Here is a 16,494-nt window from a genome sequence, read left to right on the forward strand (position 1 = left end):
GGCTTTAATTGGAAGAAATTAAAGTTCTGGGATCAAATTATAATTTTTAAAAGTTAATTTGGTCAAATCAGGGGCTTAATTGCATAAAATTGAAGTTTGATGGCCAATTAAAAATTTAATTGAAGAAATTCAAAACTAAGGACAAAAATGGAAAAGGTTGCGTAAGTATAGGGGTTGGAATTAAACCGGTCAAGGGCTCAATTGAAGAAATTAAAAGTTTATTGGTCAAATGAGGGTCAAATTGCATAATTTCAAGACTAAGGATCAAAGTGAAAAAGGTGGCCAACTTCAAGGCCGCTGTTGGATTTTTGGCAGGGATGCAATTGCATTGATTTTTAAATTAAAATTACAATTTAGGACTTGATTGAGCAAATTACAAATTGAGAACCAATATAAAAATTGACACATTTTTGCTGCCTTTTCATTTAAATAAAACGGCACTGTTTCATACACTGTTCACTTAAAAAAAAAAGACAGAGAAAGCTTGAAATAGTACCGTTTTGAACGGCACCTATGTCTTCTTCTTTCCTTGGACGCGCGAAGCAGGGGAAGAAGAAGAAGACTTTTTCTTCTATTCCACCGCTAACTCTCTTCCAAAAAGATGTCGACCACTTTCCACGTGTTAGATGGATGATGGAGAGGCTGTTGCATAGTAGGCGCCTCCTGCCTCTCTCCCCCTTGTTTCCTTATAAATACAAGGGAGAGACCAAGAACAAAAAGGAGAAAAAACTGAGATCGAGAGGGAACAAACCAAGAGAGATAGAACAGAGGAGAAAAGAGAGGGGGGAAGCCAAAAAAAAAAGAGAGAAAAAAGCATAAAAAGAATGTAAAACAGAAAAGAGAGAGAGAAGAAAAAACAGCACCGCTGACCACCAGCGCTGCCACCTGTCGCCTTCAGTAGCACATCCAAAACTTGCAATAACCATAGGTCAGCCCTTCTCCCCCTTTTCTTTTTCCTGCTTCGTTCCTACTACACCTCCACTATTCACATAGCATGTGAACAGTGGAGGACATTATTCACACTGGCTAGGCCGAGCTCAGCCCATGTATTTGGGCTTGATCAGCCCATTAATGTTTTTTTTTCAAATATTTATTTTAGAATTTTTATAATTTTTTCATGTATTTTTTTGTTATTTTGATTAATATCAGGCAGTACTTTTATGTCGTAAACGTATAACTCCGGTATTAAAATACTTGGTTGTCATCAAAACTTCCAAAAATACAAAAAAAAATATTTTTGTGCATTCGACCAAGTATCTCAAAGCTAAAAAATCATATTTTATTTTTCGTACACTAAAAAACAATGTTTTAGCATATATTTTGGCTTTAATAACCAGTTTATTAAAGTTAAAAGAACATTAGCCAAAATTTCAAAAACAACAAACATTTTATTTTGTTTGTCTCTTAGTATCCAGGTTATGACAGTACACATAATGCATATTTTGGATATTTAATTCTTTTCCTGACAATAAAACGATTAAGTTTTACCGTATTAAGATAAGGATCTCTTTATAGAGAAGAACTTTTCTTAAACCTTAAACAGACCAACAATTAAAAACTACAATACAACTTTAGATTTTATCAGACAAAATAATACAGCCTATCTTAGATAGGACGTATTTGGAGTGCTATTACCTTCCTTTTATACAAACAGTTTCTATACTCGATTTTTGAGACTAGGTAGAATTTCTAGTGATCAGAATACTACATAACGACTCTCTTTCAAAATTTTCACTAATAAAAAACACAAAAATTCCTTATTTTTTCATATTTTAATAAAAATATATCATATTTTATATTTTTTTTAAAAATAAACTATTGCTATGATGCCGTACACATTCAAACGTGTATTCTTGTAAGTCCTCGGTAAAATCCCCATCAAACACATTGAAACCCGATTGGTGAGACTAGTGGTGCAATTATTGATCTGACTGGTAAAAAAAAAAAATCAAATCAAATTGATACCTCTGACTCTTAAAATTATCCACTTGCTATTTTAATAAATTATTTTATTTATGTTTGATCATGTCTAGCAAAATATATTTTTATTTTAATACTAATGATTCAACGGTTTCATCAATGACTAACTAGGAGTCAAATAAAATAATATATAAGTTATCCATCTCCAAAACCTCTCCTAATCATTAAAACGACCTTCCATCTCCCTATTCAAAAACACCACCACTAGCCCTCCTGAAACGCACCTCAACTATTAGCTCTGGCCCCTTAACCACCACCGATATTAACCACAATGGCCACCTGAACCCTTAATGCTACCACCGAACGCGCCATCAGCAACAGCCAATAACAATAAAAAAAAGCCACCAAAACCCCCAAAATGCCATCCATAAAACCTCCTCATGAGAAGCCAAAATTTGGCCACACAACTTAGCAAACACCACCAGCAAAACCACTCATGCACCAACCCAAACTCGAGTAACAAAAAACCCTGAAACACCACTCAAATCATGCCATCTCCATACCAGAAACTCCAGTTAACAATCTAAGGAACAACCCTCCCATAAACATCTATTAGCCGCCATTACTCAACCTAATAATAGCTGTGTGCCCAATAACCACCACTAGCTCGGTAAATAAGGAGAGAAAATAAGCAAACTAACGCGAGGAAAAACATTTATAAATCTCTCTCATTGGTTAACAATGAATATAATGGCCTTCATCAATAAGTAGGCAAGATTAGTTCACCCACAAATGCGTTAGTCCATTTCTTTCAGACATCGATGCATGCCACCTAGTCCACGCGCCACAGAACATGTTGATGCTTGGATACATGCAGCGTCACCTTTTCAGTTGATTTTTTAGCAGCTTGCAAAGTATTTTTTCCCCTCATGTTTTTGTTTATTTTTCACATATTTATTGTTGTTTTCTTAAGTTATTATTTTTTTAAGATTAATGAATTTTTTTAGGATATATATTATAGGAATGATCATTTGATCCATCCGAATCTTGATTCAGATTTATAGTTGGAGATAGAATTCTCCAATAAGCTCAATTAAAATAGAAATAGAATATATAAATTAACACTACAACTGAGAACTTACAAATGGTCAGTAGTGCTTTGACTGTTAAATGCTCGCAATCAATTCCAAGTGTTCAAATTCTAAAGTTCACGGGGTGATGTTAAACCAACAGATACAAGATCGAACGACTCATTTTAATGATAAATATAAACAATTCACTGTTAGTTATAAAGAACTTCTCCAATTGATAATAGAGATGAAATCATAAATGAGTGGTTCATGTGCACCCTCTAATTGACCCGATGGTTCCAGTGACGACCAATCTTTTTCTCTTCTAGTATCGCCTTTATTTTAGATTTATTGTATTTGAATGTCCAAATGTTTAAATTTATAATAAATATTTTATTTTTATACTAACTTATTTTAAAATAATAAAATAAATTTATTTTAATTATTTTTTTACTTATATTCAATATGTTATTTTTTAATAATTTTAAAATATTACTAACGAGGTTACGTATGAGACAACTTTGTTGGTATATTCCAGAAAGTTAAAAATGAATTACTATACATTTCACTACTACTATTAACGCATCAATGGAATTACAAGTGGTATTCTATCGATGAGATGTTATTTTTATTGATGGATATACCAACGAGATAAAGATGATACTTTTTTATGGTTGCTTTGTTTGTCTGTAAATCCATTAGTATATTTGTTATCGATAGACTCATCAACAATCTATAAATTACCGACAAGAGTTTTTGCAATAGACTATTTTTGTCCCTGAACGTGTCGGTAACATGTGTACCAATGAATTGCTGGTATAAATACCAACATAATTTTTTGTTGGTAAAATTGTTAAATCTATCTGGTAATGGTTGTTAGAATTTTTATTAAATTGTTATTGGCCACACAACTTAGCAAACACCACCACCAAAATGCATATGTACAATGTGATTTAAATCGTTAGTAATGTTGGTAAGCATAAATTTTCATAATAATTTGATAATTCAAATGATTAAGTTTCCAAAATTTTGAATTCATTATAAGTATAACTGATAGTCCAAATGCTTGCTCCCTGTAAATATATTAACAAAATAGCACAATGTTATGATAACTAGTAGTTATATTAAGCAATGAAGATTACTATATTTCTAGTGCTCTCCTTCTCTTTGCCATCACAGCAACTTCATTTCCTGAAGCGGTTCATGCCAAAGATCTTGTAAAAATGATGGATGTCTTTCAAAATAAGGTTCAAGTTGGTGCTCCTTTATTTAATCGTAGGAAAATGTTACAAAATTTTTATAATTTTATCCAGAACGGAACGGATAAAATAAACTTGAAGCATTTCATCTTGAATTTAAAAAAGAAATTTGGAATTATCCAGATGTTAAGCAATATATAATCTTCTTCACTTTTCCTACAAAAAAAAAGGTAATAATACTATGTCATCTAGGGTTTGCCGAGCGTAATTTTGATGTTATTCTCTACATAGAAACTCTCTGTGATGGAGGTTAGAGATACTTTTATTATTATATTTTATTATTTTACAAAATCATCCAAAATAAGAATTTAAATTTATTTATATTTTCAAATTTTTTTATTCTTAAGAATTCATGCATTTGCTATTTGTTACAAGACGGAAAGAATACTAAGAAATCTGTCGGCCAATCATGGTGAGTACAGTTTGCTTTGACAATTCCAATGGGTTAAAGAGCTATTTTCCACGTGTTATAATAGTAGTAAATTTAATTTAATTTTAAGAGATAATTTAACCAATAAAATTTTTAATTTATTTTTAAAAAAGAAAATTTCAATTTTATATTATATGGTTGACAGAGCACTCATATTATTCTAAAAGGAAAAATAAATTAACTTTATATTATATGGTTGTAAATATTTTTTGGTCTAGTGCATTAAAGATATTATATAGCTGTCACATACGTTTGGAATTTGCGTTCGGTCACATTTTCATTGAAAAGGACGAGATTTCTATAATAATTATATGGCGTTAAAGACTCTCTCAGAGACGGAAAAAAATAATTAAAATCAATCCCAACGTTGCCGCTTTAAGTGGAACGTCCATTTCAATCATATAGACTTTTTTAAAGTGGCACCGTTTCATCAGAAAGATGCCACATCGTGCTTAATAGACTAATTGCATAGAACTAATTAAGGTGTTCGACTCCCTTGACTGCGATAGAGAAACAAAAATGTTAAATAGACCAGGTTAATTCTTACAGTAACACCCTAAAAAAATAAAAATAAATAAATAAAAAGCCTTTCCCTGTACATTATTGTGCCTTCTCTTGTAATTTTCTATGAATGGAACTGTTCATTGTCCTTTCTTATTTCTTATTTTGATTCTTAAATTTTATTTCTCTCAATTTCATCTATTTTTGTAAGATTTTATTTTCTTTACACATTCTTAGAAATTTAAGGTGTTTTTGTATACTTCAAAGTTGGATTGGAGACCACTTTAGTTAAGTAAAATTTGAATTTATACTATAAAAAATAAAAATCAAAATCAAAATGAAATAAAAAACTAACAACGTTTGTTTTTTATTTTTTTCATAGAAAAAACCTCTTTTTCATCCCAAAATTCTTCATATATGCTCTTTATTCCTTTTAATTTTAGATTTTTATACATGGATCCTTATTCCTTTAATTTTTGTCCTTATGAGTTGTGAAAGATTAGAGAAAAAGTCGTCAGAGAATAAAAGATAAGATAAAAAATAATTTGCTCATCATATTCCAACAAAAAAAAAAACTGATAGCAATAGGTTTTTTTTTTTTTAAAAAACTGATAGCAATAGGTTTTTTTTTTAAAAAAATAGTGCTATTAATATTTTGCAAGTGGCTCCATTAGGGATGGTCATGGACCATAATGCATAAACTTGAATTTCCCATTCTAGGACTTCATGTTAATTTCTAATGTAAAAGAAAGAAAGAAACAATTGTATTATAAATGTGTTTCATGTATTATATATATATTTTTAATTAAAAAAATGTATTGATTATTCTTATGAAATAAATTTAAAAAAAATATATGAACGGGTAAATAAAACAAAGTTATTAACTCTTATTAATAAAACCTATTTCGCATGGAAAAACTATTGTACACAAGTTATGAATCATTGTGGATTGAAAAAGTGAATTCATAGTTTTTCCCAAAAAAAAACACAAATAACTAGTCTTCAAAGGTTAAAATGGTTCATTTATAATTTTTGAATTATTTTAGATACATCTTATTCTTTTCAAAAAGTTTTTTCACAACAAAATTACTTGATTTCTCTTAACATAAAAAAACACTTACCTATGGTCTAGAAGCTTTTTTAATATTTTACCTTTTTAAGCACAGTGTAATATTGTTTTTAAAATAAAAAATCCTAAAAATTAACTACATTGGGCTTATTAATATTTTTATAATGATTATTTGATTCTTTGGGAAATGTGGTATTTTGATAAATAAAAAATAAAAAAAGTTGTTGATAACTATGTTGCATGAGATAGTTACTCTATCACATATGCGATTTACTCTAATAGTTGCGCCCCAGCACATCGAAAAAAGTTTTAATTATTATTGGGATTGATTAAAAGATCAAATAATTATAACAGAAAAAACTGATATGAGATTATGAATAAACTTCTAATATCAAGCTTTTAAATTTTTTATTTTAAAGGTAATGGAGTAATTTTAATATGCTTTGAAGAGTGAAATTTTAATTAAAAAAAAAGCTCTAAACCCAAGTTAAGTGTTGTTTTGATTTTAAGGGTATTCTGGTAACTTAATCATGTAAAAGAGTTTTAAAAAAGCAATAGCAACCTTGATTAATTCAAAACTTTTCAATCCGGGAGTAAGTGTGAAATATTTTGAAGAACAAAATGGTAAATTTACTATTTCAACCAACAATAATTGATCTAATCTTCTAAATATGAGTTAATATTTTAAATTCACAACCAGTGAAATCATAGCTCTATGTTTAATTGAGAACTTCAATTTTTAACTAATTTAATTTTGAAGGATAAAATTAGAAAAAAATTTCAATTTAAAAATTTTACCAAAGAAAAAAATATCAATAAAAATATTGAGCACCAAATTTGAAAGAAAATAAATAGAGAGTCAAATTGAAAAAAAATTAAATTTTAAAACTATATTAAATAAATAAATAACAATACTCAAAAGAATAAGATTTAAATCAAACATGATAAAAATTTCAAGGATGAAATTGAAAAAAATTAATTTTAAAAATTAATTAAAATAATCAAATATAAAAAAAAACACTTGAATGGCTTATCAGTAAATTTGGAGGGTCAGTCATGAATTTCTAGAAAGAGAAAAGAAATAAAGAACAAAAAGAACTTTTAGTCTCGCATCGGAGATAAATGGATCACACGTGCTACCTAAAAAAAAAAAGAATGTTAAGACTAATCTAATAATGTTTAGAAAAAATTAGTCTAGCTCATAGAGTTATGACAATGATTAATATTAGTTTACTCAAGTCACTTCTTTGATTTTTTTAAATATTTGTTTTATATATATGACCTTTATTATTTGGTTTATTATAATTTGATTTTTTTATTTATTTTGATATAATTTTTATAATTTTATTATAATTTCATGATTCAAATTTCATAGATTAATCATGATTTACATGAATTAGTCTAATATACCATCGTTTAATAGTTTTTTTTTAAAATATATTATCTATTATGTTACCATTTAAGTTCTAAAAGTGGTTTCAAGCGTTTTTTTTCATTTCTTAACATCATTATATTTTTATTTGTTTTATCTTAAAAGGAAAATTATCATTGCTAATAACAATTATTTTTTTATTATAATAAATATGTCATACAAATACAACTACTTTATAAAAAAATATTGATAAATTAAACTAAAAATGATGAAATTAAAAAAATTATTTTTATTAAAAATATTATTTTTTAAATGAAATACCTGATATGGAAAACAAGTTATATATATATATATATATATATATATATATGTGTGTGTGTGTGTGTAATAATCATATCTCACTATTTTGCACGCAATTGAAGGAAAGAAAAAGGAATGATAACTCTGACAAAATTAATAAAAAAATTTACAATAAAAATATAAACTTTATTTTCATTCAATATTCATGAACATAAACTTAATATTTTTTTTTGTATTGCAGGTTAATGTATAATAATCAATGAAATAATTGTAATTATTATAAAAACAATGTTGTAATCTTATATGAAAATAAATGTGAGTTTGAATGGCTTTAATTGAATCAAGTTCTAAATATAATTTTAGTTACTTGATTATAATGAATTTTGACTAAATTTCTAGGGGAAAAAAATTGAATAACTTAAGTTAAAATTGAACGGTATTAATGAAATAACATCCTAAGGTATAAAATCTCAATTATTTTATTACAATTAATTTTAATTATGTTAAAGAATAATATAAATCATATTTTGAGATCTCACATAACAGTTTAAACTATTAGGTTAAGATAATTTTTTTAACATGATATCAAAACCTTGAAGATCAAATCTCACCATCTTTATTTATCTAATAAAAATTAAGTATAAGGTAAAATAAATATATGTAAGTTTTAAGTTTAAAGATCATTTACTTAAAGGAAGGTGTTAAATAATAATATAAATTACATTTTAGAACTTTATCTAATAACTTAAATTATAGGGTTAAGATGATCTTTTAATAAATTAAAATTAAAAAAATAAAATAATAAAAAGCTATTTAAAAACAGCCTAACACTTTAGATGAAGCTGGACAAATATACTAGGTCCACCCTTAATGCCTTTTTTTTTTCCTTCTTCCTAGAGAGCGCACATTCCAAATTTTTTATTTATTTATTTATAGGGAGCACGCATATTGCAAACTTGATAGATTTTCAAGCACCGAAAGTGATTGAAAAATCAATGTCTGTCTCAGTTTTTAGACTTTAAAAGTCTAAATTTTAACTTATTTTTTTCCTGAAAATATCTAAAACAAAAATAATAAAACCTTAATATTCTAATTCTCAATTCTAAAACACCTTGACACAAAGATATTAAAAATATTAAAAATCAAATGAATAAAAAAACTAAATGCACTATAAAAAAAACAAACTCATTGATATATAAAAAAACAATTTCACCAATAAAATGTGGTCATCCAAGAATTTTTTTTTAAAAAAAAAATTTTTAGTGACTTTCTCTCTCTTTTTTTTTGTGAATGTCCAAAACAATAAAGACTAAAATATAGAAAAAGTAAAATTATAGAGATCAAATTGAAGTTTTTCATGCCAAATATAAACAAGGTATTTCTTTTATTTATTATCAAATTTGATTTTTATTCTTGAACTTTTGATTTTGAACACAAATTAAAGTTTGATTTCATAAAATCTAGCGCATATTTATCATCTAATACTTCTCAAAACTTATAACATGATAAATAATGAAAATTAAGAGAAGTGTTAAAAAATGATGAAATTAAAAATATTTATTTTTATTAAAAACATTGTTTTTTAAATGAAATGCCTGATATGGAAAACAAGTTATATATATATATATATGTGTGTGTGTGTGTGTGAGAGAGAGAGAGAGAGAGATAATTATATCTTACTATTTTGCACGCAATTGAAGGGAAAAAAAAGGAATGATAACTCTGGCAAAATTAATAAAAAAATTTACAATAAAAATATAAACTTTATTTTCATTCAATATTCATGAACATAAACTTAATATTTTTTTTTGTATTGCAGGTTAATGTATAATAATCAATGAAATAATTGTAATTATTATAAAAACAATGTTGTAATCTTATATGAAAATAAATGTGAGTTTGAATGGCTTTAATTGAATCAAGTTCTAAATATAATTTTAGTTACTTGATTATAATGAATTTTGACTAAATTTCTAAGGGAAAAAAATTGAATAACTTAAGTTAAAATTGAACGGTATTAATGAAATAACATCCTAAGATATAAAATCTCAATTATTTTATTACAATTAATTTTAATTATGTTAAAAAATAATATAAATTATATTTTGAGATCTCACATAACAGTTTAAATTATTGGGTTAAGATAATTTTTTTAACATGATATCAAAATCTTGAAGATCAAATCTCACCATCTTTATTTATGTAATAAAAATTAAATATAAGATAAAATGAGCATATGCAAGTTTTAAATTTAAAGAGTATTTACTTAAAGGGAGATGTTAAATAATAATATAAATTACATTTTAAAATTTTACCTAATAATTTAAATTATAGGATTGAGATGATTTTTTAATAAATTAAAATTATAAAAATAAAATAATAAAAAACTATTTAAAAACAACCTAACACTTTAGATGAAGTTGGACAAATATGCCTAACCAATAAAAAAGTTGGGCATGTAAGGGCATCCAAGTCAAGTTTACCGTCCTGATCTTTTTAGTTTTTATATGTAAAATGATATATAAACTAGATGATATGTCACTCAATGAACAGACAATACATAATATGCCTATACATATTCCAGCCACTTTTAGTGCCTAGAAAGTCGAGTTTTGAGTTATTTGACTAATAATCCATTTTAGTTGTTTTTTTCACTCAAGAAACATTTTATATACCTCAATAAATCCTTTTTAGTTTTAAATCAATCTTTAAGCAATCAAAAAATAAAAAAATTAATCTGAATAAAAAATATTTCTAAGCCCTAATCTATGTATTTCCATAAAAATAAATAATAAAAAAAATAAATAAATGAAACTTCTCTTGTCAAACAACATCCTTTGATATTAAAATTGTCTTTTTTATTATTAGAAAGTGGTCACCTGATGATTTTCTTTTATCTCCACCACTTTCCAATTAATTCTCTACCCTCTCTCAAATTTAGGGATTTAAATATGAATAAAATAAATTTTTAGATTAAAAAATTAAATTTAAAAAAATAAAGAGAATAAAGGAAATCAATGAATAACGTGTGGATTGAAACATCTTTTTTAACCTGAATTTGAGATTGACTATGCAGGTACTATGATTGTCATTTTTGCCATCTTTCATTGATTTGATTCCTTATGAACTTGAGATTCACTATGCAGGTTTTTATGATTGTCATTTTTGCCAGCTTTCATTGATTTTATTCCTTATGCCATAAATTAAAATTATATCTAATTAAATTTGCATATAATCAAGTTCTGAATTTTGGAACAAACCTTAAATTCTCAAGAATATGGAAAGAGAAGAAACTACCACCTCAAAGAACAAAAAAGCAAATGCAATGATGCAATAATATAAAGGTTTGGTAACAAAAACAAAATGTTCACTGTTAAAATACACAAATCTACGCTAATTCACCACATAATTTACTTTTTTTATATAGAAATAAATATTTGGTGACCAAAATGAAAAATAAATACATTTACTATTAAGCCACTATACAACACCACGTTGAACCACTACACATTCTAGTTTTTTTTTTATTGTTCTTTATTTTAATTTTAATGTAATGTAATTGTGTGTGTGTGTATATGCTACAAGAAAATATTATTTTTATGTAGAAATGATATATTTATAAAATTTATCAATTTTTTTTACTATTCTTGTAGCAAAATTGTAATTTTTTTTTAAATAAGTTTTTCTTATATTGTTTTTCTTTTTATGCTTGGAATTTTTATTATTTTACGCTTATCTATTTATTATTATTTGTTTTCTTATCTTTTTTTTGTAATATTTTTTTCTTTTTACATTTTTTTGGAAAAATATTATATTCTATTTTTTACACTTTGACATATTTATACAATTTTTTGTTGTTGTTATCTTTATTCTTGTGTAATTTTTTTTTTCTTTACATGTGTTGTTGTTATCTTTATTCTTGTGTAATTGTTTTTTATTTTTTTCTTTACATGTTTTTTTTTCAAAAATATTTTTGTTTGGGATTGTAGTGCAAACAAAGATTTATCAAAATTCAATTTTTTTGGAATAAAATTATTTTTTATATATTTTCAGATCATTTTGATGTATTGATATCAAAAATAAATTTTATAAAAAAAAATTATTTTAATGTATTTCAGACGAAAAGTACTTTGAAAAATGACAATCACCATACTCTCAAACATCCCCTAAAAAAAAATATTTTACTATAATAATTATAACATTATTTTATTTTTCTGCTATATGAGAAATTAGTTTGAGATCTTATATGTTTTTATTAATACATATGATTTTTACTATAATTTAGTATATGTAAGCATTATCTTTTTGATTTACAATTATATTTTTTACTCAATGTCAAAAAACACGCTAATAATACCTGCACATAAATTTTTTGCATTAGAAAAAAACTCTTTAACTTGCAATGAAACAAGTTGAATTAACGTGTTAACACTTTGATTTTTATATTTATTAGCACAAATGATTTTTATGTATTTAATTAAATGCATGTATAAATGTTTTAATTTATAATTTGAATTAAAAAAATATATTTAAAAAAATTGTATATTTATTTTTTTGCCAAAACAATTATCCGACCCAATAACTAGTATAACCAAAATAAAATGGAATTGAGTTGAACCATATTTGGTATACTATTAACTTATTTAAAAAAAAAAAATAATCCTATTTCCAGACATCATGCTTGTTTTATAAATATGCAAATTAAACCATGCACAGGTAGCCTGACTATTTCGATTCCATATTCATTACATTTAGACCATTCACTCCAGATTTTCTTAATTCTTAACAAACATAAAATGACTTGCTGATATTGAAAATATATTAGTCAAATGACACAATTTTGATTCAAATACACTGCCCTAATTAAAAAAAAAATTAAAAAACTTCAAATGAATAAAATTCATAGGGGGCTTTTATTTTAGAAAATACTTTTCTATTTTGAAATGTTTTATTTTTGTAATTTTTGAAAATTTATTTTTTAATAAGAACAAGGCATTCTAGCCAGAATTGTGTGACATATGACTATTAATTTCCACATGAACAAGTTTTTCGATGTTTGTTACGAATTGAGAACAATTAAATTGAATTGTTTACCTACAACCACCATAGAGTCTAATTTACCAAACAATTTAATTTGGCAACTTCAAACAAATCCAAGATCTCAAAATCGTATTTTATCCTAATTTGTTTTCTATTGATTTACTGATTTTGTCTTGTCAATGTTAATACATCAGATGTAACTGGTATTAATCAATCAGTTGTCAATCTTTCACAATTAAGGTATATGGACAGTGTTGCAGGGATCTTAATGTACCAATGAAATAAGACATCCCTTAATAAAAGGTTTAGGTTGCATAATGTGCTTGTTTGAAAAAAGAAGAAGAAGAAACTCTTAATTTTTTATTCAATTATAGACCAATTCGTTAGCTGAGGTTAGAAAAAACTCTAAATTAGACTTAAAAGATGATATTCAAACTAATTTTATATTTTTATATTTTTTAGTTTATTTATGATTTTTATTATTTTAGTTTTTAGTTTTCTAATTTATATGGTTATTTATGATTTTTATTATTTTAGTTTTCTAATTTATATAGGTCTGTTTGTAGATTTAGTTGAGGAGTTGTAATCCCTTTTAAAAAATAAACTATTTGAAAAGAAATATTTAATAATTAATTTTTTTATGTGGTAATCTTATTTGGTAAAATTTTGTATTATTTATACTTAGTTTTTTTAATATTATTTTCACCAACATCCATATAATTTTTTTAAAAAAAATGTCCTGTTTTTATACAACTTTATCAAGAATTAAAGAAAAATTTAGAAGAGGATGAACAAAGGGACCACATTAAAAGAATTTCTAGAATAATTCGACACAGAGACCAATTAAATAAAAAAGAGAATGGAGCAATCATATTAAAAAAAAAATCAGTAATATAGAAATCAAATATAATTCCAACAGTGTGTTCTCCAATCGGACTTTTGGAAGGCACTTCTTCCTTCGTTCAGTTGTTACCTTAAAGTTTCTGAGCCTAAATTAGAAACGTTATGGGCCAATGGAGGGAGAGGGCTTCTAAATGAGACTCGTGTTCCATATCCTTGTCCAATGCCTTTGCTTTTTGCAAAAAGATTCAACCATTTTAAGATTTTTTTTTATTTTAAAAAAAATAAATTTAAGTGCATTTTAAAGGTAACCTTTTATCCTCTTTTTCTCTTTTAAATTTATTTTCAGGTTCAAATCTAAAATCTTTTGCAAATGGGAATATGTGTGGGGGTGGAGAGCTGACCTTAGGGAACTGGAGTTCCTTCATTAGGCTCAAGTATTCTCTTTTTACAGCAATTAAGTTTGCGAGTTCCCTTTTGATTGCCTCCAATTTGAGCTTGAGCTTGTAAATGCATAGTAGAGCATCCATGATGACATACTTCCTTTTCACCTTCATAAGAAACAGATATAGAGTCAGGGAGCTTTGTGGCAAAATAATGAATTGGTATTCTTAGACTGTTGTTTCTAACGCTAAAGAAAAGCAAGTCTTTGAGTTTTTCTTTTTCTTTTTCTTGACAATGCAGTAGAAAGAAGAGAAAACTGGTTTTGCTTATTACAGATTTGGAGCGGGAGAGGGTTCGTAGATAGTGACGCATATTGTGCATTGCTGCTCTCCTTTGCAGCCTAACCACCATCTCTCTCTCTCTCTCTCTCCGTGTTTATTATATGTCCAGTAACATACAGCAGCTTGACTTTTATAGCAGGAATGGAGATGTTGAGGGGATGTGTTTAGGATCTCGGATTGTCAAGCTAGCTATGCTATTTATGTTCTTCTCTCACATGAAATTGGGAAACGAATCAATAAGTGAATCGGTAAAAGAAATAAAACGCCAATTACAAGGGCTAAATATTGCCATCCCAGTTCTCATTATTAAACAAAAAATATTATTTTTTGAGATGATTCTCCATAGTCTTAAGAACGTGGGCCAAAATTTGACGTTGGTTTTTTCTTTTCTTGCCTCTAATTCTCATTATTTTTCGAAACTGCATGTCCAAGATTACTAAAATATAAGGGAGAATAAATAGGATTGGGATTGACAAAGAACTTCAAGACACCAATTTCGGGACAAAGTATCTGCTTTGGGAATATATTAGTGGAAAGGCGTGGGCTCCAATGAAGAAGAAAATTAACTAAAAAAAGCTCTTAAATAAAAAAAATTATCAAGATTGGTAAAAAGTGCACATCCATTTCTGAATCCGAATTCTTGCATGGAATGGATGTGGGAATTGTGCTCAGTTGCTAGTCAGATTCAGTCAATGCATATATGCAGTGTTCACGGGCCTCTCGTTCGGCTTCACTTTGTTTCCCCCATCTTGCTAGTGCCCGGAGGTCACATGCTCTGACACTGTGTACCAGCTGGTGTTTTATATTCTTTTATCTTTCTTTCGTACTTCTGGGGTCACCAAGCTTGATAGCATTAACAGCCTTTCCACTTAAAACAAATCCAGCTGCCTGGACAATTCTTACTCTTTTAGTCGAGGTGAAATTGTTTTACCAGTATTTTAATTTTCTGCAGCATTCGTATGAGCCACAGCTGGGAAATTGTGTGTGTTGCAAGACCAGGTCTTGATCATGACACTGCTCGTATTAGATTGATTGCCCAGCACATTATCTAACTCGAAAGCTTTTGAAAGTATGGATTAGGTGTGGTGAGCGAGCCCCATCTATGTATAACATAGCTAGCTCGTGATTTCTTTTTCCAAGTGATGTGATGCTTTTATTCTTAGCAAGATCTATATTTTAATTGATTTTGTAACAAAAGAAGTAAATTGTTTATAATTTCAAGAGTAAAGCCACCGGCATAACTGTTGGATAAGAAAAGTGGATTGTATAATGTTAAGGTTCATTCTCTTTGGTTAGAACAAGCCAAACACAAGGTGCCTGCTGTCTGGTGCCTCCATTATGACAAGCCCTGCCCATTTAACAAATTCTTATTCTTCACATAATGGCATGCATAAACATATATAAACTATTCATAGGCTGCACAAAGGACTAGAAGGCGCATGGATATTGGATGCCAGTAGCTCTACCTTTCCTGAAATCACTCATACTTGTCTTGTTCGAAATGTATGCTAGGGCTACGCTCCTTCTCTGAGGGTCATAGGGATCCCTTCATTGTCTCTTTGTTTCCTGATATTTCAATTTTACAAGTCCATCCTGGCATTCGGTTTTCTTTGTCCATTTCTGCTTGACATCTCCCTCTCAATCTGGGAACTGAAGCAATATATTCTGTCAAATTCTTGTCTACTACTTGCTTAAGCTGTTCCCTTTTTATCTTCTCGTTTGTGGAATCCGGATTGATCACATGAGCGCATAGAGCCAAGGAAAGGATTGCAAGCGACAATCTAAGATTATTCATTACAACCCCGTGTCTTAATAATTAGTTCACTGTGTAAGTTCATTGTGGCTCTTATGTTTTACGTAGAATTTCAGTGCCATCCCTATGATTTAGAATATTTATAAAGGATATTTTGTCTAATAATTAGCATCTCCATAAGAGGTGCTGCCACTTTTTACTCTAATACCAAACTA

General features: G+C 27.3%; 1 long non-coding RNA gene across 2 annotated transcripts; it reads right to left on the bottom strand.

Moving 5' to 3' along the window:
* Positions 1-970: 970 nt before the first annotated feature.
* Positions 971-14,788, bottom strand: LOC105135971 (uncharacterized). Of its 2 annotated transcripts, none has more exons than XR_844285.1 (4): positions 14,519-14,788; positions 14,206-14,352; positions 1,636-1,639; positions 971-981 (listed from the first exon to the last, which is right to left on the bottom strand). It is a non-coding gene; the product is annotated as an uncharacterized LOC105135971 (long non-coding RNA). The 2 variants fall into 2 exon arrangements; XR_844284.1 differs by lacking the exon at positions 1,636-1,639 and adding an exon at positions 2,155-2,161.
* Positions 14,789-16,494: the final 1,706 nt, after the last annotated feature.

The sequence above is a fragment of the Populus euphratica genome, unplaced genomic scaffold (genome assembly GCF_000495115.2).
Source record: "Populus euphratica unplaced genomic scaffold, PopEup_1.0 scaffold56.1, whole genome shotgun sequence".
Taxonomy (NCBI): domain Eukaryota; kingdom Viridiplantae; phylum Streptophyta; class Magnoliopsida; order Malpighiales; family Salicaceae; genus Populus; species Populus euphratica.